The sequence below is a fragment of the Paroedura picta genome, chromosome 4 (genome assembly GCF_049243985.1).
Source record: "Paroedura picta isolate Pp20150507F chromosome 4, Ppicta_v3.0, whole genome shotgun sequence".
NCBI lineage: Eukaryota > Metazoa > Chordata > Lepidosauria > Squamata > Gekkonidae > Paroedura > Paroedura picta.
Genome location: NC_135372.1, coordinates 105,832,356 through 105,854,892, shown reverse-complemented (window position 1 = coordinate 105,854,892; position 22,537 = coordinate 105,832,356). Strand labels below are relative to the sequence as shown.

At 43.7% G+C, this 22,537-nt stretch overlaps 1 long non-coding RNA gene across 5 annotated transcripts in view; it reads left to right on the top strand.

The window, feature by feature from the left end:
- Nucleotides 1–9,074: 9,074 nt before the first annotated feature.
- The window catches only part of LOC143836090 (uncharacterized), a 21,778-nt gene continuing 8,315 nt past the window's right edge, over nucleotides 9,075–22,537 (top strand). For 4 of the 5 annotated variants that reach the window (XR_013230510.1, XR_013230508.1, XR_013230511.1 and 1 more), the window contains exons 1-2: nucleotides 9,075–9,196; nucleotides 17,674–17,807. This is a non-coding gene — a long non-coding RNA (uncharacterized LOC143836090). Of the gene's footprint in view, nucleotides 9,197–11,091; nucleotides 11,355–17,673; nucleotides 17,808–22,537 lie in introns of all 5 variants that reach the window. The other variant, XR_013230509.1, reaches the window with a different exon arrangement.

Sequence of the window (22,537 nt, the reverse complement as noted above, 5' to 3'; positions counted from 1 at the left end):
CCAGTTGGTTGCATGTGGAGGAGCAGAGCATTCCAGATTAGAGACCACTGTTCTTAGCCACTACACCAAGTTGTCATTGAATCATAAAGAACACAGCAAAAATTTCCATTGTGGAAAGGCAGGATCCAAAACATATGAATTCCAGCTAAAATAAGGTACAAAGCTTCCTTTTCCAAAGACATTCCTGCCCTAAACATATATTAATATCTGCCTGGTTCTAGGCAGACAGGATGCCTCATCCTACTCACCTTCCTGAAAGGAAATTAGTCTGAAATCACTGAACTTGCTTCGGTAATTATTAGGGTTATAGTCCCATATATGATCTTTTGAGGTGAAGACTGTCTTTCTGACAGCTCACCAACAGACACCATGGTGGTCGTTACTGCAAATATGACAAACTGATTTTATAAGAGTTGCTTGCAGAGAGTAACAAAACTGGAATGGAGATACAGCCAGGGATCAAACATGGGAGGGAACAGAGATACATTTTATAGTGGTCCTAAAGGACCCAGTTGTGGGCTAAAACCCATTTGATCTATTGTTTTCTTTAATGACATATGTGATTGTAGATATCAGATGATGCCCAGGCAAGGTGAGGCTGCATTAACAAGTTTGTAACAGAGACATGGAGCTTGGCTCTGGACTGATTCCAGCTAATAGGCTCTGTAGTCAGGAGCAGATTGAGAAGTGAAAAATGGCTTGACGCAAGCTAAGCTGAGAGACCCCTGTGGTGACACCAGCCAGAAGTCTCAGTGGCACTAAATGGGCATTAACTCATCCATTGATTCCTTCTGGAAAATGACAGCAGTGCACGAAAACACAATTTTTGAGCTGTTACAAACTACCATTGATGAGGAAGGTCCAAACCATGAGGCCCCGGATGTGCTGGCTGGGGCTTGGCTCTGCTTGCTTCTGGCCACCAATGGACCTCTGGGGGATTTCCCTGCCAATTAAATATCCAGTCTGCACCTGAAGGTGACACCATTCCTACAAGTACTGCCACTGTTGGTTTCCCCGCATTGAGATTTCATCAGAAACCCCTACATTTGAACCAACTATTAAATGTTTGCATTATTTTGAATATGGGTTGTCCTACAGCCTTGTGGTTGCATTAAAGAGGTTTGACAAGAGTAGATCAATGCGTTTATAAGCCTGTTGGATTCTGCCAAGTCAGACTCAACCCTCATGCTAAACATCTGGCTCTACTTTCTTCTCCATCTTTCACCTTGATAACTGAGAGATGCTTGGGGAACTATTCATCTCTGACATGCAAAGAGCAGGCTAGCAGAACTTTGCTGGAAACAGGTTATTTTCGAATCTTTCACCCTCCTCTGAACTTCCTGTACAGTACAGAAACAAGAAGAAAAGCTTTCTATGGCTCTGGCAACACAGGAAGTTCATGATAAACTGCATGGTTGCTGTTTGACCAATTGTTTCCACCCTCTCTTCCATTAGCCTTCAAACCAAATCAACAGACTTACTGTTCATTGCTACTCAATGACACCTAATCAGAGATATTATAGGCTTTTAGAAATCATTGCAAGAATGCTGTGCCATTTTATAGTAAGGTAAGTATAGTAGGTTGGTCTAGGACCCCCACAAGATGTCTGTTCTTAGTTCTGATGCAATATTGTTCAGGTACAAATTCTAAAAGTAAGGTGATTTCCATTTCTCATTAATGGGGGAAATCATTTCTTAAGTCTCCTTCTTCCAGTAGAATGCAGGGTCAAGTCTACTCTTCCACCCTCTCTCCTCTGACCTAGTTAAAGAATAAATGACATATTTCCATTGTTTGTAGAGGTTGCCAGGGGCAGGGGAAGAGGGGAAATTGAAGATAACTCAGTATTATAAATAAAATGAGGGGGGGGGAGTATGTTAGCTAGTGCATGGGGAAAAGGCAGGAAAAGAGGAGAGGCTGTGGAGGCTTTCAGGGAATGAAAGAGGAAATCATTTGGGAATGGAAACAATATGCCTCCCCACAAGTCCTGCTGATATTACCTTATAACAATACCTATGCTTGTAACATAAAGCATATAGATCCATCAGTTTTCTTTCTTTCTTTCTATTACTTAAGTAATATGACTGATTAAATACAGAATGTTCAATACGAGTCACTCAGGCTTAAGTCCTAAGCTAATGAGTCTGTGCTTCTGGAAGAACAATCACTGGCAGTCTTCAAGCAGAAGCTGGACAGATACTTATCATGGGTGCTTAGGCTCATTCTGCATTGGGCAGGGGGTGGACTAGATGGCCTGTATGGCTCCTTTTAACTGTATGATTCAATGTTTCTAAGGGAACTTTCTAACCTCCCCTCTGCTGCTGCATTCATGCCCCCAGACCTGCGCCTAATGGTCAGTAGAATTGCATGAGGTGAAGTTGGAGTCTGCAGAAATAGCATGAGGTGAAGTTGGAGTCTGCAGAAATAGCATGAGGTGAAGTTGGAGTCTACAGAAGGAACAGAAAGGGGCAAAAATTCCTCCCTGGTAGTTCTTTTAAAACATACTTAAGAAGTTTCTTTTTAAAGTTAAAAAGTGCTTTTTAAAGTTAAAAAGAAGTTTCTTTTTAAAACATAGTTAAGTATAGAACAGATGAGCTGGCCAAAAGGACAGATATCCCTGTGAAATAAACAGTAAAAGTGAAAGAGAAGCTACCAAGTAAAAGAGAAGCTACCAAGTAAAAGAGAAACTCCTCCTGAAATGGTGCTCCTGCCCCAATATCCTTTGAGGTGTGGAGTGTTAGACTTTGTTAGACTTCAATATCTCACTGGATGCCACATGGTTGCTCTAGGGCTACATAGAGGGCCATTTCGCACAATGACCAATGTTGCTAAATGTTTGCAGTATGCAGAAACACTATATTTCATAGTGGAATTTCATCATTCCACATACCTTCAATTCTAGTGGAATATTGAAGTTTTGGGCCCATTTCGCACTAGGATCAATGTTGCCAATTGGTTCCTGCAAGCGGAAACACTATTTTTAAAAGTGCTATTCGGTGTTATGCATACCTGCCTTTGTAGTGGAATCCAGTAGCTTTTCAATAGTTTCCCACAGGTTTCCGGTCTCGCCAAAATTGCTATACAGGAAGCAATTTTTTCTGTGCTTTGTCCTGCCCCTGACCGTCAATCAAACGAGCAGCCAATGGGCAGCCATTATCATGCTCCCAAAAAGCCCCTTTCCCTTTAAGCACAGTTTTTAAAAAAAAAAAGAAAAACACACGTTGCAATGAATATGCCTTGCTTAATTGATTCCTTGCTTCCTCCTAACCTAGAAACCCATCTAGCTGGCAGCTGGCATGTAAGCTGCCAATTCATCGTTACCACACTCCCCCGAGTGAAAAAAAAATCCCCCCCCCCATGCACAGGCGCGATTTTCAGCCGAAAATAAAGGGAACATGCAAACGGGGCTGTGTTGTGCTTGGGGACTTGAGGGGACTTTAAAGCACTTCTGTGGAGGGACTGTAGCCGGAGAAGCCTCGCTGTGTGAATGAAGGCTCGCCGGTTCGTTGCTTTCTGCTCGCTCTGAGAAAAAAAAATGCAGATCGCTTCACCGGAAGTTCAGACGAGAGAGCCAGGGGTAGAGACTTGGCTGGAACCGCAACAATGGGAACACACAGGTCTTTTTCGCTAGTGTTGCAGATTGTTTGCAAGAGTGTAGCGCTTTTCGGAGGGTGAATCCACTTTTCCCGATTCCCCTTTAAGCGCTACAACGAATCGCTTTTTGTGGATCGGTTTCAGGTGTGTGGCAGATTGTGTGCGATGTCATGCATAACTGCAAATTAGTAGCGTTTACAATTTGGAAGCCTTTTGCAACATTGAAGTCGTGCGGAATGGACCCCAGTAGCGGTCTATTCATTCCCCACAGGTTTCCGGTCTCTCTGGAATTGCAACAGAGGAAGTGATATTTTTCTGCGCTTCTTCCCACCCCTGGCTATCAATCAAACAAAACAGCCAATGAACTGTTGTGTTCGTGCTCCCCAAAAGCCCCTTTCCCTTTAAAAACTGTTTTTTAAAAAACCCAAACGCACCAGTCGCAATATTATCTTCAGCTTCTTGGTGACATTTCTTTCTCTTTCTGGCCTGCTTTAGGACATCTGATGTCCCACAGCACGGGAACATGGATATTTCTGGCTTCCCTCTTTTGCTGCAGATACTATCAGTGAGGGACTAGTTTTTTTTTTACATGTCTCGAGCAATAAGGAGTCCTTGCTTGTGATTGGCATCTGTCAGACCCCCCCCCCACCCCAGGACAGTTTGTTTGCTGTGACTTGTCGTGAGCATGATAACAGGTAAGTGAAAAGACTTTCAGAACGAAATTGAGAAGTAATTTCCTTGTAGCATTAAGTAGGAGACAAACGCTGAAAACTATTGTCACTTGAAGGGTTTTGTAATGATATCTGCTGAGCAAGTAGGAGAATTACTCCCAAGAACAAAGCCCTTTGACAGCAGCATTCACAATGAGTTTTAAATGGGGAGCAAGGGGGTGGTGGTGGCAGAATCCATTCTGAGCTTCTCCTTGCTTCTTCCAAAATAACCATTTGCTTATTATTGTGCCAGAAGCATTTGTGTGGATATGAAATTTAGCCTGGGCTGGGGAACTCATTAGCTTTTCTGTATGATAGCTCTTGTTAGTGCAAAGAACAACTGAGATCTCCTTGTTGATTGTTTTGAATGCAGAATGTAATATTGTTTGCCATTACTGCAGCACATCAGAGCTACCTTTGAGACTTAAGAGGCACAAGATGCAGCTTCAAGAGCCAGGAGAGATGCTGAACCTCCTTAAAGAACATCTTAGGGCAGGCTTTCTCAACCAGGGTTTTGTTAAACCACGGAGTTCCTTGATGGCCCTGGGATGGTTACCTGAATGGTGGGAGTTAATTTTTTATAGATTTTTTAAATTTGTTAAACAATTATCGGGTGATATGACCATACAGTCATGTTGATCCTCCACCATTCCCAAAATGGCCAGTGATGGGCCTGGAGGTGGTAAGAAGGTGAAGGGCCCCAGGTGGGCATATACAAAGCTATGCTTCTGCATGATTGCACCACTTCATATTCTGCACTTCTGGGGTTTCTCAAAGTCTGAAGAGTGTTTCAGGGGTTTCTCAGTGGTAAAAACATTGAGACTGATTCCGCATGAAGGGAAATCACCGGGCCGGTGTTTGCATGGTAGCGGGGCTAATTCCACTTATACATGATGTTGGCGCCAGCCTGGCCCCCACGTGGCCCTGGCCTGCTTTAGGACATCTGATGTCCCACAGCACGGGAACATGGATATTTCTGGCTTCCCTCTTTTGCTGCAGACACTATCAGTGACCATGGTGGGCCTATGTTTATAGGGAAGAGTCAGGCCTTCTAGACCCAGCTCCTCCCCTGCTTACGGTATCCGGACAGAAAATGCCCCGTTCGGCTCCACGGCACTTCATAGTGGCACAGAACCGAATAGGGCATTGTTATTACTTCCATGAACTTGAAATTGCATTGTGACTCAATCCCACCATTGTAACCCCCCACCCCGATGCACACTGAAATCTGGGGCAGATTGTATCTGGTGGGGGAAATCTTCCCCTGTTCATACATGAGAAGCGGTGGGGCATGCTGCCCGCTGCAAGAAATCAGCAGCAGCCTGGCACAGTGGCTACCATGCATAACAGGTCTGAGAAAAGCTGAGCTAGGGTTTCAGAAATGAGTCATCATCATTCCTGTTTGGAAGGGAAAGGGCTTAAGGAGAGAAATGCATCTCATTTAGAGTATGTCTATTTTTTTTTCTAGGATAAAAAAAAAACACCACTGAAGAAAAGTCTTAAGGAGCGTTCAAATTCACATTTGCTTTAAAAGGATGAAAGTGTAGACCTTAACTTTTGAGCCAGATATGAAGGTCAGATGTTTTAGACTTTCGTATACTATGTCTTCTGCTGCCATAAATTTCAGGTTTATGCATCTACACTTTTTGTGAGCCTTTCACACAGGCACCCCATGAGTCCTCTTATTCTGCTATACTGTAGATACTAAGATTCTGGTTGCATGCAGAAATTGGTGAAGCCGGCAGGAATGGAAGTAACAGGCCTAGAGAAGGCAAAGAAATGCTGAAAACTGACAAAGCCAACATGGGAAACAAAGTTCCTTTAGGTGATGATTCAGACATTAACATCCCTGTAAATAATTCTGCATGAAAATAATGGGCTCTTGAAATCAATATAATGTCCAAATGACTTGAGGAGAATCACAGCTACTTCTACAAAAATCTCATTATTTTACAATCATTCTCTTTGAGGGAAATGGTGGGGCTTCAGTTGGATATATATCTCTTTGCACTACATTTCCCTGAACTAAAACTGGATGTGTAGCACTGTGTTCCCCACAGGATTTTCAAATGATATCATAGCTCTTACTGAATATGACATCTATATATCAGTTAATTAGTTGCTTTTAAGAGATATCGGATTTCACTGTTGCAAGGTACTTAGCAATTTTAAGAGCTAGTGAGCTTTAAGTACTATTGGTAAGCAAGAAAACAATCATGTCTTCAAAATTTCCAGCTTGTCAAACTGCATCTTGATTTAATTCCAGTGGGTTACTACTATCTCTGACCATTTTTCTTTAGCAAGTTTGCATTTTTCTACATAACGGAGCTTTATTTAAAGAGAGGGTACAACTTCAGTAAGAAGTGCATGCTCAAGGCCAAATGATTCCTGTCAATCTTCTTACCTACTTTGGTATAATAGACTAGGATCACAGCAGTCTTTGGGAGATTATTGATGGAAGTGTAAGACCCCTAAATTAATAATTTAAAGCTACCATTGTTCAAAGGAAAGACCAAGCTTAATATATTTTTCATATTATAATAAGACATACCAAAAATAGCTTATAACCCATCAATTAAAATTTGCCCTGTTAATCAACAAATATTAATTTAATTTTATTTATTTAATTTCTATGTCACCACTCCTAAACCAGCTAGCCCATGGTGCCTTACAACATTTTATCCATAAAATAAGAAAACCAACATAGCATTAAAAATCCCCTCCCACCCTTCCCAACCAGCCGCAGTATTAGTGCCACATATACCCAAGGAAGATATAATACAGGAAAGGTACCCAAGGGCACCAGAGGAGGCCAGATCTTCCACATCCTAACTTCAACCAAATGCCTGGCGGAAGAGCTCCATCCTGCAGACCCTGCGGAACAGAAGAAGTTCTGTCAGAGCCCTCAGTCTTCCGTAGCTCATTCTACCAGGCCGGTAGTTAAGGCCAGGTCAATCTCATGAGGAACATTAGAAGTGGAAATCAGGAAGAAGTCAGTGAAGCACCAGTGCAACAATGTCACATCTGGTGTGAACCTGGAAGAGACATCATTACATCAGGGGAATGCTTTAGAATGCCACGTCCCATCCAGTTCTCCTCCATTCTCTATACAACATGATTTCTATATTTTTGAAAAAATATTTATTTTCATTACTTATAAGATTGTGTGCTTGGAGGATGTTTGAACAGTAATAATACATGCATCAGAAGCGCTATTGCTGTGTCATCATTTGGGGACGGTAGGGATGCTCAAATGCCCCCTCCTTGGGTTCTTGTTCTCAAGTTGCAAGCAAGGAACCAATTTCCCCTAAGTAGTTTGACTTCTGTCATGAAGCTCAGTAGTGTTTGGTACAGGCTCGTGCACAACATGTTTTCATATACATATGCATGAAATGAGTGTGTGTCTGTGTGTGACTGTCCCAATGGAAGTCATATTCTTATCCCTCCCAGTTATCACTGCTTGTTAGCCAATCATATACAGTGAGCAAATTAATTGATTGGCCAGTTGTTTTATTTACTGGATGGCATTTATGTAGTACAGTCATGAGATCCAGGCAAGAGATGTTTGGAGGTGGTTTGCCATTGCCTGTCTCCGCATCACTCTTCAGCCTTGTTCTCCAATGTTGGCTGAAGCTTCACCTGACCCCCTGACTCCCAATCAAGTGGAAAGGAACCAAAAATTGGGACAATGCAAATGCAGAAGGGCGATGTGTTTTAAATCAGGAAACAGGAAGGCTGTAGACACGGGTTCAAATCAACCAGAATTCAGCAAGCTTTACAGTGGCAAAAAATGTGAGGGCAATCTAGCCCCAGGTTGTTCCTCATTAGAGAGAACAATTAATGAACATAAAATAATTTGCTCTTGGAATAGATCACCTTTGTGCAGAATGCAAAGTGTGAGAGAATACCTGGGTCAAACCCAACTTCCATGCAGTTTTGGACCACAATTTTAGAACAAAAAAAAAAAGCCGGAGGAGGCAACATTTAAGGCCACTCTTGGTTAAAACAGTGGTGTTATTTGCACAGGGCTTCCACCTCCTGGAATGGAATGAAAAGTCTCCTTTCCTCAGCTGCAAGTTCAAAGGAATTACCCAACACCAGTAGGGAAATGGTGACATTGATTCTGCTCCCTAAAAGCCCATCCCAATCATGCAAATGTTAGTGGAAACACCACACGTGAAAACCTAATAGTGCTCATCCTAAAATGGTGACACTGATATATTTCCCTTAGTCAATATGCCTGTCACTTACATTATTTGCCAACTTTTGCTGCCCATAGCTTCATCAAAGGAATTTCAGACTTCACATTAATGACCCTTTCTGCAGATAATGTTCTTAATTAATTGCTTCTGCTTAGAACATGAATTTGCAGGAAGCCTAGATAGTATATGCGGCTGAGGTTTTTTATAGCTGTCATAGGGAGAAGGAGGCTCATCTGTTCTGCAAGAAAGATTTCAAACAGCCAACCATCAGGAGTGTGATAGTCCTTCCCTTTGAAAGAATATCATATCCCTATATGGAAGCAGCAATTAATGTGTGAGCAGCACCCTGTACTTACAAGGAGCTAAGCTCACACTGCAAGGAGGCGGTTGCTAGACCTGGCAGCCCATCTCTCAGAGGCTCCCTGCCCAAAATCCCTCCTATAAAACGTTCCCTTTCTGCCCACATGACAGGCCTGCTGTATATCACTGAAACACTGAAACAAAAGGCTGGGGCTGTGTTTTTTGAAAACTGTCACGTTGTCATGCTATTAATCTCTCCCAAGCCAGCCAGCCTGCAGAATCCCCAGAGAGTGATGCAGAAGGTTCTGCTCTTGCTTACAATGTCAAACCTTTCCAGGGAGAGGCAACATTTGCCAAGTCTATGAGCTGTTGTGTTGGCTTAACAAGGAAAGGTATGATTTAAGTTTCATGGTGTCACTCTATGTTATTTTGATATTTGGCTTTGAGTGGAGTCCTGCAAGGTAGAATCTTTCAGTACACACATATTGAGAGTTATTTTCACCCAAAGAGCTTTATTTTGAGTCATTTCTGTTTTTTGCTGAACAGGATCTTGTACCAATTGATTGTCAACTTTTCATGCTACTCATATAGTGAAAAATGACCACATTATATGTTAATTTCAAAGAGGTCAAGATACTCTTAATAATTGTCTGTAGAGCTGATGTTCATAGGTATCTTGCATTAAGGTAGCTGCAAGTTTTAGTAGGTTTATGCTGCTTCCTAGCTGTACAGTCATGGGTTGAGGTTGCTGTGTGACTGCAGACCGGTACACAGATAATTCAGTATGGATACTGTGGGAGAAGTGGCCATTCAGTTTAGCCTGCTTTGTGGCTCCAATTGAGCAGAGAGACAGGATAACAATACTGTAGATAAATACAATAGATTTCTTAGTGATCCCTACACATCCCATTACCCAGTGGTTATGCACAATCATCCTTTCAATGAGTTTGGTATGATTTGTGGCTGCCATACCCCCCTAAAGCCACATTTGTTCAGATGGTTTAAGAGCTGATCACCTCAAAATATATGAATGTATGAAAGCTGTATACCAAATCAGACCATCTGCTTCAGTTCTGTTGTCACTGACTGGCAGTGGCTCTTCCAGGTCTCATGAAGACAAAGGTTGTCCCCCATTCCCATCTGTCCAAGATCCTTTAACCAAACAAAGCAGGTACTGAAACTTCCAATGCAAAGCAGGTGGTTGGCTCCAAGCCAGAGGCCTTCCCAAGCAAGCAGCATAGTTCCAGGTGGTTCACATCCTGCAGTAAGAAAAGGTTTTGTTTAGAACAATCTGAACTCTCTTCTTACCTGTCAACACACTTTGCAGTTCATCTGTTTTTCCCAACATGACAGCTGCACATGGAAAGAATGAAGTTATTACATACAGATGCAGATCAATTATCTGATCCGATTGGCTGGGTAAAAATGAAAAAAAGAGTTGGGTAATCCAAATATTAATATGCCACTAATATTATTGGGGCACTTTATGAAATCCCCAGACAATTATGAGCATTTTGCCAATGTGATACTACGACTACTACTATGACAGTATATTGGAAGAGCAACCACTGATGAAGATAAAACAGAAAGCGGGTAATTTAACCTAGGATCCCATTTTGGTTGACTCTTTATGACTTTATGCTATAACCTTTTCACCTATAAACATAGAGAAGACTACTATATCACTGTGCCTCGTGATTTCCTTTTTTCTTCTGAGTCCACATTGAGGAATCCACAGTTCTATATTGACTAATATTATCACAGCTTTGAGAATAAGGATTGAATGGAGATTCCCCTTTATGTAAAATGATATGTATTGTGAACATGTATTAGCATACATTGTAAAGCTAAATTCTGAATATTATATAATTACAACACTTTTGCATTAAAGCATAAGACGCATTATTGAGCTCATCACATGTAAAATGTATTTTCATAAACTTCAAAAGAAAAAAATCTAGCAACCACATCTTACAAGGTTTGCTCGTTCGTTCGTTCGTTCGTTCGTTCGTTCGTTCGTTCGTTCGTTCGTTCGTTCCTTCCCTTCCCTTCCCTTCCCTTCCCTTCCCTTCCCTTCCCTTCCCTTCCCTTCCCCTGTAATAATAAGATATGCAGGTAATTATCCTAGTGCTATCCTGCTTGGATAAATGCCCGATAACTAATATAGCTACCATTTTCACAGTTTCAGGCTTTTTGGTTCATTGTTATTCATCTTTAATTGCTCATTATCAGGAGACTGTCTGGGTGGATGACTTATGAATACAAATATTATTCTTTTCTTTTTTAGAATTTTATCTTTGATTTGTCCTCCTACATCCAAGGTGTCAGTGCATCATTTACATATGCTGTGACTCTCTAACATCTGAGGCTGTCATGAGGCAACAAGGATAGGTGCCTGGTTGATGTAAATCTGCTGCTGGTGGAAGCCAATAGAGAAAACATCTCAGCAAAATCAACAGCCACCCCTTTTGTCCATGTTGACACCAGCTGTGCAGCCTTGGCACTCGGCTAAAACAACGCTGTGTCTCTAATGCTGAGCAGGCCTCTGAGGTACAAATTACATTCCCTCAGCCAACACACATCTTATCTTCTTTCCTGTCAGAGCAGCTTGATATTGTGGCAGGAAAACCTACCCAAGAAAGTAAAGCTAAAATCTATTGAGTTCCCACCCCCCCTCCGGATATTAAGGCATCTACAGCCTCTCAGAGGCTACTATTGGCTTAAAATTAAGTGTTGTTACAGTTGCAGTTATGGAAAGTAGAGCCAAATTGCTGACCGACACTTGTCTTTTTAGCTACTTGCCACAAACTCTACAATTAATTTTCACTAATTTAACTCAGATTACTTGTTTGAGCACATGAAGCCACCTTATAATGAATCAGACCCTTGATCTATCTACTCCAGGGGTAGTCAAACTGCGGCCCTCCAGATGTCCATGGACTACAATTCCCATGAGCCCCTGCAAGCAAATGCTGGCAGGGGCTCATGGGAATTGTAGTCCATGGACATCTGGAGGGCCACAGTTTGACTACCCCTGATCTACTCAGAATGGCAGCAGCTCTCTGAGGTCTTTGACAATGCCGACTGCCAGATTCTTTAATTGGAGAAGCTGGGGATTGAACCGGGGATTTTCTGCAGGCCCTACAGATACTCCGCCACTGAGCCATGACTGCTCCCCAATAAGTAGCATGGCTTGTACCCTGATTCAGTTTCTGACAGCTGTATTTAAATGTTTAAATGTTGTGTAAATTGTGGGTGGCAATGCAACTAAGGATTATTTTGGCCTGGATTTTTTCTTTCTAAATTGAATATCTCACTCAATTGATTTTTTGAACTATCTTCCTTTAACATGGATAATTGGGTAATATCTCTTTGAAATATCTTAAATTTACAGCCAAGATGTGTATCCAGCCAATTAGAACTACAAGTTAATAATGTGATTGTTGTATCTGCTCAGAATCTTAAACTGTAAAGCCACAAGTTTCATGAAACTGGGCAGATTCCAAGAGTTTTAAAAGTACATGTAGCTGCTTCACCATGTATCTGCAAATTATTTGCCTTCTTAATACCAACAATCCAATATTAGAGCAGGCAATGAGTCACACGGAAAGTGTGATGGGCATAAACTGGTTCAGGAATTAAAGTTTGTGATAAATTTTGGCTGGTTCATGGTTAATGAACCTCACTTCATGGTAGATCAACTGGCAAAAAGTTCCCACGTGGCATTTCTTGGTAGTTTGTGAGTGGATACATTTCCAGACAGTCTTGGCTCAAAATATTTACCTAACTTCAAAGCAAACTTCAACACCTCCCCTGCCCACAACTTGGAGAGATTGTAGAAAAATGGGCAGCAGGGTGAGGTACCCTGTGCATTTGATGTGTGTAGCTTGTAGGGGATCCATTCTAAATATTTTTGAATTGGTACCTGGCATTTCCCTCAAAAGCATTTTTCCTGGGAAAAAGCTCCAATCTGCACATAACCTGAAGGACATGAAGGTGAGCATCCCTCCCCAACCCTTACCCTCCCGTGGCTCCTCCCTCAGATCTCCAGAAATTTCCCAGCCTGGAGCTGGCAACTCTAAGAAGAAACTGATCACTGTAATTGGGGGAATCTGTTGTAATTCCAGGAGATCTCCTGGTCCCGTCTGGAGATGGGCAAACCTGGAAGGAAAGCATGAAAAAGAGAGAGGCTATAGGGGCTTTCAGGAAATGGGAAGAAGTAGTAGTTGAGGGAATGAAAAGAGATGCCTCCCACCAATCCTTGTGGCTTCCCACTTGTACAATAATAATAACAAAATAATAACAGTGTTTAAAACAGAATTAAATCTAGTTAAAGGCGGAGGACTTCTAACTTCTGCTTCACATGTGTAACCACTAAATCAGATTAACATCCCATTACAAATCATGTATAGAGGAGGGGGGAAGCAGTTTGATAGAGTATGTGAAAATATGACCACCCCCCCCCTCCTGTTCCTCATATTTATAGGTTGTGACAGACATGGTAGGTTCCGCCTCTCCCTAAGTGCAACCAATGAGATCCAATGAAATCTTGAATTTCAGTTGGAAAACACCTGTTTAGAACCACAATTTAGTTAGGGGTTAGAAGCAAAGAAGTCAGCAGTTTATGACCTGAAGGGGGGATAGACCGCCTTCTGACTGGAATAGAACCATTTAGAAGAGTTACTTAATGCAGCATGAAAACAGAAAATGAAGGATCCCAGTTGCAGGAATAGGATTTCTGTTCCAAAGGTCAGAGGAAGTGAAACATTGTTACTTGTACCTTACTTTCCTGACTGTTATGTTCATACCATGAATAACAATGACCTTTTTTATTTGTTTACCCTAAGAGCTTATATGTCTAAGAAAACAGATACATAATATACTACTTTAGTGCCTCCATATATTATAGGAGATGAATGAATGGTGGCAGCAATTGATTGGAATAGTATTTGAGTCCCAGTCCCAATAGCTCTGTGTAAGCTGACCATGTGAAATGACCATGGCTTTCTGTATATTTTGAGAGACCAAATGGTTGGCAAAGGTGATGCCCTGACCTATGTAGAGAGGTTTAAGAGAGTGGTAGGCACTCAGCATGAATGAAAAAGGGATGTGAGTATCACACAGGGGTTCACTGCTATACTACTATGCAGTATTTTCTAATGTGCCAACCAGGATAAGGATGAAACTGGAAAATAAGGGGGGAAAGAATAAAGGCATCTCGGGAGAGGAAGAGAGCAGCATGAAGGAGGACAAAAGTATGGGAAATAGGAAGATAAATGAAGGAAAACATAATGAAAGGTTTTTTTCTTTTTTAATGCCATGACACATTAACAGGCTGTGCAAGAACAGTTTGCACAAACAAAACTGTAGAGCTGAGTGGAGCTAAAGGAAGAAGGAAACCTTAGATTAATGATGATTATGACCTTATTAGGAGGATACATCCTGGCCATGATTGTAGCAGCCATGCCTTGCTCCAGTGCTTGCTTGGTTGATGGGTTTCATAGTATCTGAGAAGCAAGGATTTCCCTCAGCCTCCTAGTAAAGGTTGCAGAAAGGCCCAGTCAGAAGAATCAAAGCTCCTGCTGTATACTGTACATCAGTGGTCCCCAACCTTTTTATCACCGGGGACCAGTCAATGCTTGACAATTTTACTGAGACCTGGGGGGGGGGGGGGTTGTCTTTTGCCGGGGGACATCACCACTGCCGCCTGAGCCCCTGCTCTGCTTGCTTTCCCGCTGATGCCCCTGACTTCCCGATGCCCACTTGGGGGCGCTGCCAGCAGCAGCTGCACAGTGCCATGCTGAGGGGGAGCCCGAGCCATGGCAGCCACTGGAGAGCACCAAAGGTGAGCCGGCAGCAGAGTGGTAGGGCAGCCCCCAGGAAGCAGCCAGGGAGGAGGACGAGGAGGAGCCACAGACAAGTACCGACTGATCCATGGACCAGGACTAGTCCGTAGACTGTGGGTTGGGGACCACTGCTGTACATTGCTTTCTCTGTCCTCCTAGTGGCTACAGTAAAATAAACTGAAATGAATGCAGCTTCATGGTCCTCCACCTGGCTTGGGCCCTAGAAATTTTGTCCCCCTTGTCCCCTTCTCTTAGCAGCTTGGGAAGTTGAGGCTAGTTATGAATTTTCTCCTTCCTGCTTCTTCCCCCTACCATGTGGGGAGAAATTAAAGTGTGGGCAGGAAAGCATGAAAGGTAATACAGGCAAGGGGAAATGAGCCAATATAACAAGGGAGGGCATGTAGGCCTATAAATTAAAGATGTTGCTGCTGATGGTGGAGGAGAGAGGGGGAAGGAGAGGTAAGCCAGAGGCAGAACAGCAGTCGGAAATGATGAGTGGAGCCACACCTGGGGGCAGCAGAGGTAGCAGCCATAAGGGAAGGAATAAGACTTCACGCAATTTCTTGCTAGTGCCCCTCTTTTGATCTGCTATTGGTTGATGGGTGTGTTTTTGTATTTTGATTATTTTATTGTCTTGTAAGCTTCCTTGGTAACTGAAAAGCAAGATAATCTTTAACCACTCCGCGGTTAAAAATAAAAGAATAAGGGCTCCCTGGGAGGAGTCCGTCCGTGATGGGGAAGGCAGACGATTCGCCTCCTGCCCCCCAACTGACCAGCGGGGGGCCCAATCGGCTGGCACTTCGCACCAGCCAATTGGCCCCTCCGCTGCTCAGCCTCCCTCCTGAACCACCCACCTCCTGACGTCGCCTACCTTCCCCTGCCGCCCACCATTCCTAGCCTGACACCTGCCGAGCAACCTCGCCAGCCGCCCGCCCTACCCTTCCTCCGCCACCGCTTGCCCGCCTCGCCTGCTACCCCACCCGCCACTCTCCCACACCCATCCAGCCTGACCTCCGACAATGCTTCCCAACACGACTGCCCCCCCCTCTTCCAACTATGACCCATCATCACTGCCCTCCGCCACCCCACTCCACCTTCCCCGCCCCCTACTCTCACCCCAACATCCTCACCTTGCCAGCTTCCCTCCTCCCGATTCGGTCGCTTCACGACTCCGACCGAGGCCCCGCCCCGTGCCCCTTCTGCCCTCCAGATGCTTCGCCGACTTTCCATGCCGTCCCCTGCGGCTGCCGCCACCACCCCACCATGAGGACGAACCCCCCCAACCAACAGCACGCCTCGCCCCACACCCCCTCCACCCCTCCCCACCCCACCGTCCCTGCCACCGCCCGCAACGCACCCCAGCCACCCGGCCAATGCTACAGATGGACCACGTGCCTGGCACACGGCGCGGTACGTCCTCTGACATCCAGCTATGTTATGCCGACCGGCCGGGAGGCCATACCTCCACTATCCCAACCCACCATACCCACCCGCCTTCTCCACACACCCCAAACACTACCACTTGCCTCCCCACTACCACCCACTCACCCATCACTACTGCACCTTCCCCTCCCCACCCTTCCCCCTCGCCCCCACCCTTCCCCCTCGCCCCCACCCTTCCGTTCCTCCCTTCCTTCCTCCCACCATTCCCTTGCCTCTCCCTTCCTTCCTACCTCCTTCGTCCCTGCCTTACTCTTCTTCTCTCACTCATCCTTCCTCTCTTTCTCGCCTCATCCCTTTCTTCCTTTCTATCTTTCTCCATGTGTCTATTTCTCCCTTCCTTCTCCCCCTCCCCCCACCCACATTCCTAGTGCCCGCTGTATTTAACGACAGCAGGCTTAATTTCTAGTATTTGTATAATAGCAATGTAAAGAGTAAATATGAATTTGCATCACTGAAAACATGCAGACTTCAGAAAGAAGACATTCCAGAGGGGAGTTGTATCTGTCTGTTAGTGCAACACAACAGAAGACTTTGTAACACTTAAAAGACTAACTGTGGAATCCAAAGGCCACTTTCCTGAAAGTAAGCCCCATCAGGTAGACTTAAGTAGGGTTCTGAGTAGACATAGGCCCATTCAATACACGTTGGATATTGCACTTCCAATGCACTATAGAAGTGGATTTTCCTGTTTCACACAAGAAAATCCAGCTGCAAAAAGCACATTCAAAGTGCATTGTCCAACATGTATGGAATTTGTCCTGGATTGTTTTTATGAGAACTATTTTGTGGAGCAGAGTTCACTTTGTCAGGTGCAAGGAATATATCTGAAGAAATTTTAGGGATGATTCTGCACTTACTTTGTTTTTTCCATTGTGGAGCCTGCTGAATTCAGATCGATTTGAACTTGGGTCTTCCTCTATCCCCCCCCCCCATTGAAACAGAAAGTGTTCTGCACTCAATTGGGGAAGCTCAGAATGGAGAGAGGCAGGAGTCTCTTTCTTTTCTTGAATGAATGAGGAGAGAGGATTGAAGATAGCAGAGGAGGGGAAATAAATCCAAGAGGCAAATATCTGCTGAGAGAAGTTAGGGCTTCTGAAGCACAGTCACTTTAAGGGAAGCTTTGTAACCGGGAACCAGGAAGTCTTTGAACTGATACCCTGGCCAATCAGGGAAGACTGCTTTGCTACCAGGCACAGAGAAAGGAGTTAATTTGCAAAAAGCAGGACGCTTCAAATATTGAGGGTTATATCCACTTCTGGATATCATGGAGAAAAGGTAGGGTCACTCTGGATCAATCATGCATGTTGCAGAGGGAAAATTTAAAGTGCCAGAAATCAAAATGGAAACGAGAGGGATTCATTTGAAGTGGAACTGAATAAAAAGCCCCATGCAGACTACTCCCTGGATTGTAGGATAACTGGTGTTTTACTACTCCCTGTAACTTAATGTAATTTGACCCCTTGATGTCTATGGGACTGTTAACCAGAAGCTGCAGAATTAGGACATTTGTACCTCCAGTCTCTAAATCTACACTAAGTTCATCTTCCTTTTCTGATCATCTTGTTTTCTTTTGGGTACAGAGTGGTAGCCAAACTGTTTTCTCCATGTGAATAGCTCCTTCAGAAGAAATTACACATGAAAAAGCAGAAGTAATTAAATCATAACTTGTGTAGATACTGACTGGACTGAGGTATGGAAGCAGGAGTTTTAAAAGGTAAGCGTAAATGTTACATGAAAATATTTGAAGGTCGCTGTGTTCTCTCAAGGCTGCAAATGACAGGAGCTCCTCCCCCCTCCCTGAATTTAACAGTTAGTGAGATGTTGCATAAGAGGAAGGAAGGAAACACATGATCCAGTGTCCAATCTGATTTTCTGTAGATTGAAGTTTGTATTAGCACTCTTGGCAGTTTGCAGGGTGAGGTGAAAATGCATGTTAGGAGAATTAGGGAGTAGCAATTCTTTGCTGCAGATAAGAGAAATGGCAGAAGGAACACAAATGATCTTACAGATGTTGAGCTATCTACAATACTTCTCGTCTTACTAACCAAAGCATTTTACAGTATAGCTGGGAAACCTGTGGCTATCAAGGAAAGAAAGCCAAACAAACTCGATGGTTTGTGGTGAGCCTAGGCACCTTCCACTAGGGAAGCATTGGTTCAAGTCTTTTCTGCCATTTATGGTAGATCAGATTAACAACAAAAAAGTCCAAGTATCTGGATATGGAGGAGCAACACTCTTTCTAAATGATGCCAACACAGGCAAACAGCACATAAGACAAGAATTTATGCTTTGTTAACACATCCAGCTAGGGCTGCCAACCTTTAAATGGGGCCTGGAGTTCTATGCAACCCACCTGAAGGTTGGCAACCCTATGGGCCCAGTTCCATGGGAGTTAATTTCTGTGCTGTGCCCATAAACAGTCCGGAGAGCCTTCTAGCAACAGGACAGGACCCTCCACTTGCTGAGCTTTCTTAGTCATTCCACTGCTGCCAGAAGCAACCAGTCTTAGCCTTCTTTGCAGCTTATTTACAAGGATGTGATAAAAGACATACATTGCAAATGTTACTCTAGCCCTTAAAGAGTTCCAGCTTAAGTGTAATTTAATTGAAAGCTAGTAAAACCAAGAGTCCTTTCTCAGCCACTTGACTGATTTAAAGAACCCAACTGATTAAATAAATAGCAAGGGGTACAACGATATATAAGATCTGAGCAAACTGCAGAAGACAGTTCAAACTTCATTGCCTGGCTTGGGAGGGTCCTTTTTAAAAATTGCTTTGCAAGCACACTGTGTCTAGAAGTGGTTAAGAAACAGGGATGGGTACCTCTTGAAACAGGAAGGGTATGCGAGTAAGGGAGGAGAGGGAAAGGCATGACGGTCTCATGCAATGGCTTTGCTGTCAGCGATGGGGACCAAATGCACAGCGATGGTTGCAGAAGAGATCCACAAGAGGATTAGAAAAAGAACTCCTTTACTATACAGAATAAATCCAGTAACCTGCTTGTTTGGCTTTTGGCAGGAAACATATGCTCTTTGACTGGAGGAAACACCTGTACAAAGAGCAGGCAGTTTGTATTGTGCTTGCCAGGTTGGCAGGGTACAGCAGACTCATACCTGGGCTTTAATACCATGACCTGGTCAGATGTTTTGGACATTGGCTGGAAAGTACAATCCCGTTATCCATACTAGCTTCCTCTCTAAAAGTAAGACATCAGGGCAAATCAGATGTGATGCTGACAGATACATGAATCCATCTTCCCGGTATTTTTCAAAGAGGAAAATGGCAGCCAGGTAGGGTCCCAGTTTGAATTAGAACTGTGGTGTGGAAAAGGGGGGGGGAGTGATGCAACTTTCCCCCCATTGCCATTTTGCTGATCAAAACTGACCCCTTTTTCTTCATATTGTGCCTTTTTCCTGTCCATGGTTAACAACAACTAAGGGAGCTGTCAATTATCCCTCTCCATCTCCATATGCTTCCCCACAAATCTAAATTCACAGGTCTCCCAGGGGAACAATGATATGAGGGCAGCTGTCAATGCTGGTATGATGAAACTTCCAGAGGACACCTGGAAGTGACATTGCACCTCTCTATGGATTACCAGAATCTCTACCACATGGCTAATGGTGGGCCTGGGAGGGGTGGGGAGGGGAAGGGCAGTAGCCATTCAAACATTTGCCAGTTGAGGTTCCAACCACTTAATTGTCCTGTGTCATTGGAGGTGGTTGGAGCTGAGCAAGGTGAGTCCCTCCCACACAAAAAAATAAATAAATGAGGTTATTGCATTACAACGCTGTGGCACTGTAACAAACAAGACTTTTTTTTTTGTCCCTGGAGGATTAGAGAAGGCAGACATTGACTTCCCCCAGCTGCCCTTTCCCCCATCTGAGCCCACGCACGCCTTGTGTGGTGTCAGGGAAGGCTCCCCGATGCTGCACGGGGTGGCTGTCAGATTGCATTGGGGGAGGAGAAGCGCTGAGGTCCCCTTGCCTCCCCAACCTAAGCCTGCACTGCATGAGGTGCCTGTGGGCTTTGAATGGGGGACCTCGTGCCTCTCTTTCTGACTGCCACCCTGTGAAGCATCAGGGAACCTTCCCCAATGCTGCATGAGGCATGTGTGGGCTCTGATGGGAGAGGGCGCACATAGATTTCTCTTGCCCCCCCCCCCATCCTTCAGAAGCCAGCTGTGGGCTTGGATGGGGGAAGGACACCTGGGGGAAATCCATGAGTGCCTTCTTAATCCTCCAGGGGGGGCAGATGTTATTTGCTACAATGCCACAGCAATTTAATGTGATAACCTTGTCTTTTAAAAGGACACCTTGCGGGGAAGGGGGGCAGTCAATAAAATGTGGAATGAAGGGGCACTATTGGGAGGGGAAAAAAAAGAGCTAGGTGCAGGGCATATGGAAGAGGGGAGCATTAGGGCACCTTTCCTATGGGAGAGGGAATAAGGTGGGGCGAGGGAGGATAGTGATGATGGCGGGCACTGCAAAAAACCAAATGCATGCATTTCCACACCAAAAGACCCAAATAAGACTCCGCTTTAAAAAACGAAAACCGTATTTCTGGGGGCTCCTTTGCTACGGAGCAAATGAGGGGGCAATTCAGGTCTGTGCCTGAAAAGGCAAATTTCAGTGTGGAAGTAGACGAAGAACTCGACCTTTTAAAAATGCAAATCTAAACAATATCCCTAGTGTGGAAAGAGTCAGAGGCAAGCCATTGAAAACCATCTCCAAACGTCTCTTGCATAGAAAACCCCATAGGGTTGCCGTATGTTGGCTGTGACTCAATGTATAAATAAATAAATAAATAAATAAATAAATAAATAAATAAATAAATAAATAAATAAATAAACAAACAAACAAACAAACAAACAAACAAACAAACAAACAAACAAACAAACAAACAAATAAAGGATGGATGGATGGATGGATGGATTCTGGCTCTGGGTTTTTTCTCCTACTAATGCAGCTACTGGTTTCCTTGAACACAAAAAGAGTGAAGGGTTTTGGCTTCCTGTATGAAACTATTGCCATCTTGTGGTCATACACATAAAAATCTAGTCAGAATTTTGATGAAACCTTATTCACTTTATACAAATGTGCTCCTGTACAGAATAAATTATATATGCACAGAATAAAATTAAAAAATAGAACTCCCCTCCCTCAAATAGACACTCGCAGAATATACCCTATTACAAGTTCTGGCAAATAGAATGGCCTTGTAGTGCCTCCTAAACTTCTCTAGAGGTGGCATCCAGCCATACCACCTCAGGAAGCCCTTTCCAGAATGGGGGGCACAGTAGACAAGGTACAGGCTTTAGTGCAGGAGTGACCAAGCAGTGGCTATATCCGGATGTCCATGTACTACAAGCCCCATTGAGCCCCTGCCACCATGTGCTGTAATGCAGGGGTAGTCACAACCTGTGGTCCTCCAGATGTTCATGGACTACAATTCCCATGAGCCCCTGCCAGCATTTGCTGGCAGGGGCTCATGGGGATTGTAGTCCATGATAATCTGGAGGACCGCAGGTTGACTATCCCTGCTCTAATGGATATCAGCCAGGCTACCCTGATTGGAGAGACAACTAGAAGATGGCAAAAATGAGGGCCAAAACTTGTAAATGGAGGCATAACATTGACTTTCTGTCATTGGGAGGTGCATTTTCCCAGCTGCTAAGAGGATTCTGTGTCTACATCATCCCTTGAGGGGACTACCATTCGGGGTGGGGTCACAACCAAGCCTACACTTCCTATATGGCGCTCACCTGAAATTAGCCTTTGACTTCACAATACTGAACTGTCAACCCACCACCAAGCACACAAGACCACATTCTCTCCTCTTGCTTTTTGTTTCAAAAATACCACTTCTCATTCAAGACAGAGTATTTGTCCAGAATCGAACTGACTGCATCTATGTTATAACAAGAGGCCCTGCCAGAAAATAACTATGAATCATCAAACAGGCATTCCCAGACCATTATTTCTTTCTTCAAAACACTGGTAAAATTCAGAATTTATTAGGAATGAAGTGTTTTGATAGTTTCCTTTTCCTTGGCAACTCCTTTCCCCGATTGGTTTTGTTTTGAACATATACTCAGTTTCTGTCTGAAGAAGATTTTCCCAAGTTCCTTATCTGTGTTTCAGAAAATCAGGAACAAGGTCTGAAATTTTCTTTAGTCCTTTGGTCGACTGAATATAATGTTTTAAAATCCATGCACTTTTATTTTAATACATCCCTTTCATTCCCAGAAGATGCTGACTCTTTTCAAAACATAAAATCTGTAAGCTTGTGATCATGCTGCAGGAAATGCTTCACTGGGGATCTGCCTACTTATGTAGTACAAATAAGGTGATGAATATTACTTTTATGCTCTTTTCCTATCATCTGTTTCCTTGCCTCTAAAGAGCTTGAAAAAGAAACAGCCAAATGTACAGACAACAGGGTG